This window comes from Bison bison, unplaced genomic scaffold (assembly GCF_000754665.1).
Source record: "Bison bison bison isolate TAMUID 2011002044 unplaced genomic scaffold, Bison_UMD1.0 scf7180017864228, whole genome shotgun sequence".
Lineage (NCBI taxonomy): Eukaryota > Metazoa > Chordata > Mammalia > Artiodactyla > Bovidae > Bison > Bison bison.
This window is the reverse complement of record NW_011494800.1, coordinates 521,609-530,124: the sequence shown is the minus strand read 5'-3', so window position 1 is coordinate 530,124 and position 8,516 is coordinate 521,609.

Genomic DNA, 8,516 nt, shown 5'->3' with positions numbered 1-8,516 from the left:
TATGGTATGTTTTTATAGTGATGTGAAGAAAAGAGAAATGTGTTTATCCCACGACTGTGTGACCAAGAGTATCTCCTATAATTGGATGAAAGAAGTGGTTAGTAAATATGGATGGACAGAAAGGCGAATAAATGCAAAGGGAGGATCATAGACCAGATTGTCCAGTCATTTCTGCTGCTTCCACCACCATCTTTTCAACAATCCTGGTTAAACTGAGTTCCGAAGCGGGGAGGGAGAGGAAACGACAGGGAAACTAGAGGGCAGTGGCATGCCAGCCAATAGCAGCTAGGAGCCTCCCACTTGGTCACCCCCAGGATAAATACTACTAAAGGGGAAAAATATAGATGCCTGAAAGGAGACAGAATTCCTTTGCAACAGCAATCACCTTGTAGGCTACCTGTAACTCTGTGATTATGTTTTAGTTGGCAGGACTTTGGGGTGTACTTAACCCTTCGTATTGAGTTGGCCAAAAAGTTCATTTGGGAAAACCCAAACAAACTTTTTGGCCAATATTACGACAGAGATGTGCTCAACTGGATTTGTCTTTACCACTACGACAAGTGAGTAAACATCTTTTCTTTTCTCCCTTCCTTCCTTCCTCTTCTTATTTTGCTCTGGTGCCTTTTAAGTGGGTTTAAAATAAGTACCACATGCGCCTTCCAATTCACTCAGATGTATAAACAGGAAAGGGGCAAACAACTGTTTAATGAACAGTAAAGCCAACAAGAGCAAGAGTAAACATGCAACTGAGTCTTGTAAAATGAAATAGAATTCATCTGAAGATTCTGTGGGGATGAAGGTTTTCCTTTTTTTTTTTAAATATAAATTTATTTATTTTAATTGGAGGCTAATTACAATATTTTAGTGGTTTTGCCATACATTGACATGGACTCGCCAATGTGTGTACATGTGTTCCTTAACTAGAAGTTTTTTGTTTTTTCCTTTTATCCTACATGAAGCACATACAGTTTTAAAAGGTGAATGTGAAGAGTGTCCTCATGAGAAAGCAATGTCGCCTGCCATGGTTCAGGATCTGCCAACACCCTGCAAGGCTGTTAAGAGTTGGCCGGAGGCTCTGGGGTTGGGCTAAGAAGCCGTTTCCTGAATAGTCAGTCCTTCAGGGCTGTAGCCAAGCTCCACACTCGATGATGAGTTTTTTTTTTTTTTTTCCTTCCCACCTGTGTTTATAGTGAAAAGTAATCTGACTTTGAAAGACAGCCTGGAGGTGACACATTTTTAATAATGCTAGAAAACTTTCTTCAAGTCCTTGAAAGACAGAAGCATCATCTCAGTCTGACTAGATGACAAAATACAGAGCAAAGAACAAACCACCTAAAAACAGCTACAGCTACATATATTACTTAGAATAGTGAAGAGATAGGGGTCCTCAGTAAAGGTATTGTTTTTGAAGATGTAAATCCTGTCATCCTAAAAGAGGCAAATTAATGTGTTTGTGGTCAAATAGACCTGGCCCTGAATCTGTGTTACTTTAGGGTTCTGGGACAATGGGTTTCTTCATCCATGAAATTTCTTACTTCACAGGCTTCTAGTAAAAATCAAATGAGATCAGCATGTCACGTACTTAGCCCAGAAGCAGCCGCATTATAAGTGCTCAATAAATGACAGCCTTTATCACTACTGTTGTTATTTCTCATCATCATCCTAGTAGGGAAAAGAGCTAGATAGGTCTTCTAGTCCAACCTTCCTGCTTCTACTTTGGGTCACATTTAAATACTTACAGAAGACAAAATGAATCCCTCTACTATTTTTAAGGGTACTTAAGAAAAAGGAAAGTACATGATTTCCTATAGGAATTCTTTCTCGCTCAGAAATGTTTCCTAGTTTTTCTAAAAACCTCTCATGTTCCAATATAAGCCTATTTCTTCTTGGCTATACTTACTGAGGATGGGAAACAACTGATCACCCTCTTTAGCAACCTTGTAGATGCTGTACTTCAAGGAAATTATGACTTGTCCCGCCTCTTCCTTTCTCACTCCCCTGGACTCACCCCAAATGCACAGCTAAACTCTACCACTTTCACTAAAGAAAATAATAATCTTACTACAGTTAGGTTATAATTCACTAATCCTAAACACCAGACAGTGGTTCTCAGACCTGTTTTGTAATACATCAAGGAAATTCTCTGTACCAAGGGTAATAATGGCAAATACGAGCAGCTGAGTCAAAACAATGGCTCATGTAGAGCAAAATCAGCTGATGAAGGAAGCTGAGTTAATGATAAGGAGAGAAAGATCTGCACAGATCAAAGACAGATAGTTCCTGACCAAGAGCTTGATTTGTTGCAGGGTCAGTATGGTGAAACAATTATACACATTTATCTTCTCTTCCTCTTGAGATGGTATGAAAATGTCAGACTTCAAAAAAATTAAAGAGGAAGGGCTCTACTAGTGAACAATATATTACGTCAATTTCTGGAAAACTGAAAACTCCATCAGTTTCTGATGGAGAAGTGTTTCCTTATGAAGCAACAAGAAGAAGCCTCAGTCAAGAGAGATGGAGGCAGGGAAGGTGGGAGGGAGAGAGAGGAGTGTGCACATATATAAGTATTGGGAGTGGGAAAGGGAATACAATCAGGGAGAAAAACAATCTGAAGAATACAGGAGAGGTACAGGAAACAGAGGGCTACCTCGGTAGCTCAGGGGTAAAGAATCTACTTGCCAATGTAGGAGACATGGGTGTGATCCCTGGGTCAGGAAGATGCCCCAGAGAAAGAAATGACAACCCACTCCAGTATTCTTGCCTGGGAAGTCCCATGAACAGAGGGGACTGGCAACTACAGTCCATGGGGTCACAAAGAGCTGGACATGACTGAACAACTGAAACAATACCAACAGGACAGACACCAGATACAGCAAATGGTGGTGTTGAGTTTGGGCTAAAAAGAGAGGAATTAATTAAAATATGTTTCAGCAAACCTATGACTACCAAAGGGGGAAAGGGAGGATAAGTTAGGAGTTTGGGACTAATAAATATACACTATTAGATATAAAATAAACAATAAGGACCCTACTGGGTATAGCACAGGGAACTATATGCAATATCTTGTAATACGTACACCTGAAACTAGCAAAACATTGTAAATCAACTGTATTTCAAGTTTTTAAATTTCTTTAAAATTAAAAAAAAAAATCAAGTGTATTTTCAGAAAATTTCACCTCTCCAGCTCTCTTGAATAATTTATAGAGTCTAAAAGAAAATATACAAGGTTCTTTTCTAAAGAAATTGAATAACATCAATATCACAGATTCAACATCAATTAATAGAAGTTCTTGGAAGGAAGAACAGAAGGAAAAAAAAAAACAGAAACAAGGACATTTTCAAATAAATGAGAAAATTTTCTAGAGATGAAGGATTTATAAGTCTCCATATTAAGGAAGTCCCCAACAGCTCAGTACAATGAATGAAAAACAACCACTAACCATATAGGTAATCAGAAACATGAAGAATAAAGAAAAAAATCACCAAATCCTCCCTAAAAGCAAAATTGCTTACCTACAAAGTGACAGTACTCAGGATAGAAAACAGCTTCACAATGACAACATGGGTTACTGAAAACAGTGGAATAATATTTTATAGTTCTAATGGAAAAGGCAAAGGAGAGAAGGAAAGAAGCTAAAGGCAAAGAAGAAAAGGAAAGACACCCATTTGAATGCAGAGTTCCAAAGAATAGCAAGGAGAGATAAGAAAGTCTTCCTCAGTGATCAGTGCAAAGAAATAGAGGGAAAACATTAGAATGGGATAGACTAGAGATCTCTTCAAGAAAATGAGAGATACCAAGGGAACATTTCATGCAAAGATGGGCACAATAAAGGACAGAAATGGTATGGACCTAACAGAAGCAGAAGATATTAAGAAGAGGTGGCAAGAATACACAGCAGAACTATACAAAAAAGATCTTCACGACCCAGATAATCATAATGGTGTGATCACTCACCTAGATCCAGGCATTCTGGGATGTGAAGTCAAGTGGGCCTTAGGAAGCATCACTATGAACAAAGCTAGTGGAGGTGATGGAATTCCAGTTGAGCTCTTTCAAATCCTCAAAGATGATGCTGTGAAAGTGCTGCACTCAATATGCCAGCAAATTTGGAAAACTCAGCAGTGGCCACAGGACTGGAAAAGGTCAGTTTTCATTCCAATCCCAAAGAAAGGCAATGCCAAGGAATATTCAAACTACCATACAATTACACTCATCTCACATCCTAGTAAAGTAATGCTCAAAATTCTCCAAGTAAGTAAGTTCAATAATACGTGAACTGTGAACTTCCAGATGTTCAAACTGGATTTAGAAAAGGCAAAGAACCAGAGATCAAATTGCCAGCATCTGCTGGATCATCAAAAAAGCAAGAGAGTTCCAGAAAAACATCTATTTCTGCTTTATTGACTATGCCAAAGCCTTTGACTGTGTGGATCACAATAAACTGTGGAAAATTCTGAAAGAGATGGGAATACCAAACCACCTGACCTGCCTCTTGAGAAATTTGTATGCAAGTCAGGAAGCAACAGTTAGAACTGGACAAGGAACAACAGACTAGTTCCAAATAGGAAAATGAGTACATCAGGGCTGTATATTGTCACCCTGCTTATTTAACTTATATGCAGAGTACATCATGTGAAATGTGGGGCTGGATGAAGCACAAGCTGGAAACAAGATTGCTGGGAAAAATATTAATAACCTAAAATATGCACAGGACACCACCTTTATGGCAAAAAGTGAAGAACTAAAGAGCCTCTTGATGAAAGTGAAAGAGAAGAGTGAAAAAGTTGGTTTAAAACTCAGCATTCAGAAAACTAAGATCATGGCATCTGGTCCCATCACTTCATGGCAAATCAATGGGGGAACAATGGAAACAGTGTCAGACTTTATTTTGGGGGGCTCCAAAATCACTGCAGATGGTGACTACAGCCATGAAATTAAAAGACACTTGCTCCTTGGAAGAAAAGCTATGACCAATCTAGACAGTATATTAAAAAGCAGAGACATCACTTTGCCAACAAAGTTCCATCTAGTCAAAGCTATGGTTTTTCCAGTAGTCATGTAGGTATATGAGAGTTGGACTATAAAGAAATTTGAGCACCAAAGAATTGATGCTTTTGAACTGTGGTGTTGGAGAAGACTCTAGAGAGTTCCTTGGACTGCAAGGAGATCCAACCAGTCCATTCTAAGGGAAATCAGTCCTGAATATTCATTGGAAAGACTGATGCTGAACCTGAAACTCCAGTACTTTGGCCACCTGATGCGAAGAGCTGGCTCATTGAAAAAGACCCTGATGATGGGAAAGATTGAAGGCAGGAGGAGAAAGGGACGACAGAGGATGAGATGGTTGGATGGCATCACTGACACAATGGACATGAGTTTGAGCAAGCTCCAGGAGTTGGTGATGGACAGGGAAGCCTGGTGTGCTGCAGTCCATGGGGTCGCCAAGATTTGGACACGACTGAGGAACTGAACTGAACTGAACTGAATGGAAAGGTTTTTTATAAAGTCAAAATAATGGTAACATTTTATTTCTTTTAGACTCAACCTATAGGAAGACTAACTTCTGGTTACGGAATGGACAATAAGTGCTATACTCTTTGACAATGCAAATGAAAATGTATAGATGTTGAAAGTTAGGAAGGGAAAGGTATAGAGAAGAACTAAATGGAAGGGTAGAGGGATTAGTATCCTCATCTGGCAAGACAGGCAATCAACAATAATGCCTATAGTTGGTGAAATAAAAAATTAAGAATGGGAGAATATCTCTTAAGTTACTAGAGAAGATATGAATAAATCTTTCATTTCTCATTTATTTTTGAGAATGCAAATTTAGATAATGTCTAAAAGTGACAAATCAAGCATAATAGAAAAAGCATATTTAGAGACATAGAAGTAATCTCAGAAATGTGCTACTTTAATGGATAAAGATGGAATAAATAGGGTGAAGGACTAGTGCCCTTAATCATGTACCTATATTACTTGAATAAAAATTATACATAGGTAGGTTGAATAATAGACTGAAACACAAACATCTAGACTGGATTTATTTTTTTTTAAAGGCATAGTCAGGTCTTTCCCAATGGCTCAGCAGTACAGAATCCGAAGATACAGATATGGGTTTGATCCCTGGGTTAGGAAATCCCCCGGAGGAGGAAATGGCAAACCTGCTCCAGTATTCTTGCCTGCAAACTTCCATGGACAGAGGAGTCTGGTGGGCTACAATCCGCAGGGTTGCAAAGACTCAAACATGGCTGAGCGCCTGAGCATACACATACATGCTCAGGCAACATAGAGTTTGTAAGATTAATTGGAAAGAAAGGAAGTCATAGACACAGGGGCTATATCTTGAGGACAGCAGTTGCTACAGGATCTCAGCTCTTCTTAACAAAGGTATTGAATTTACTCCTCCAATAACACACGATTTTCTGGATTAAAGGACTGTTGACCAGATAATGTAAGCAATTATACCTCTGAGGCAGGAAATTATCTACATCAGTACAAGAAATTTTAGTATCCCTGATGAAGTCAGGACTACATCATCTAGTGAATATTCCAACAATCAGAATGAAGCAGATTAGGTTGGGCAAGGAGAAGAGCAAGACAAATTGCTCAAGTGAGGCTCCTTTTGATCCTTCTCCAAGATTTAGGACCAGGATCTGAACAGATGTTTTCAAAGACCTTAAAGTCTCTCTATTGGAATGAAAAGATTCATTGGACTTTGTATCAAAATTCAAAGGCTGTGAGTTTGACAACTACCAGATTCAGAGTGTGTGTCTATAGCGTGGGGCTTCCCCCCAAGTGGCTCAGCGGTAAAGAATGCACCTGCAGTGCAAGAGATGGAGGAGGCATGTGTTCAGTCCCGAGGCTGGGACAATCCCCTGGAGGAGGGCATGGCAACCCAGTCTAGTATTCTTGCCAGGAAAATCTCATGGACATAGGAGCCTGGTAGACTATGGCTCATAGGATCGCAAAGAGCTGGACATGACTGAGTGGCTAAGCACAGCACAGCACAGCAGGGACATGAGTGTTAGATAGCCTTGAATGCAAAAACTGACACCACCATTAATGAAAAACATGAACAGCACTTGATTTTCCTTACTTTGGTCTCTTCGTAGAATAGGAATACAGTGGTCCTCTGTTATCTGCAGGAGATCAGTCCCAGGACCCCCACAGATACCAAAATATGCAGATGTTCAGTATCTTATATAAAATGTTGTAAATAACTCCATATAACCTATACACATCCACCTGTAGAGCTTAAATCATCTCTATATTATTTATAATACCTAATACAATGTAAATGCTATGTAAAAGCTGCCAACATGGCAAATTCATACTTGCTTTTTGAAACTTTCTAGAATTTTTCTTTCTGAATATTTTTGATCCATGGTTAGTTGAATCTTGGATGTGGATCCCTAAAACACAAAGGGCTGGCTGCAATTATAACTCCATTGGATTATCAAAAAAGCAAGGGAGTTTCAGAAAAACATCTATTTCTGCTTCATTGACTATGCCAAGGCCTTTGACTGTGTGGATCACCACAAACTGTGGAAAATTCTTAAAGAAATGGGAATACCAGACCACCTGACCTGCCTCTTGAGAAATCTGTATGCAGGTCAGGAAGCTATAGTTAGAACTGGACATGGAACAACAGACTGGCTCCAAATAGGAAAATGAGTATGTCAAGGCTGTATATTGTCACCCTGCATATTTAACTTATATGCAGAGTTCATCATGAGAAGCACTGGACTGGATGAAACATAAGCTGGAATCAAGATTGCCAGGAGAAATATCAATAACCTCAGATATGCAGATGGCACCACCCTTATGGCAGAAAGTGAAGAAGAACTAAAAAGCCTCTTGATGAAAGTGAAAAAGGAGAGTGAAGAAGTTGGCTTAAAACTCAACATTCAGAAAACTAAGATCATGGTATCTGGTCCCATCACTTCATGGCAAATAGATGGGCAAATAGTGGAAACAATAAGAGACTATTTATTTGGGCTCCCAAATCACTGCAGATGGTAACTGTAGTCATGAAATTAAAAGACTCTTACTCCTTGGAAGAAAAGTTATGATCAGCATATTAAAAAGCAGAGACATTACTTTGCCAACAAAGTCCATCTAGTCAGTTCAGTTCAGTTGCTCAGTCATGTTTGACTCTTTGTGACCCCATGAACTGCAGCACACCAGGCCTCCCTGTCCATCACCAACTCCTGGAGTCCACCCAAACCCGTGTCCATTGAGTTGGTGATGCCATCCAACCATCTCATCCTCTGTAGATGTAGTCCCTGTCTAGTCAAGGCTATGGTTTTTCCAGTGGTCATGTATGGATGTGAGAGTTGGACTATAAGGAAAGCTGAGCAGTGAAGAATTGATGCTTTTGAACTGTGATGTTGGAGAAGACTCTTGATAGTCCCTTGGACTGCAAGGAGATCCAACCAGTCCATCCTAAAGGAAATTAGTCCTGAATATTCATTGGAAGGACTGATGTTGAAGCTGAAACTCCAATACTTTG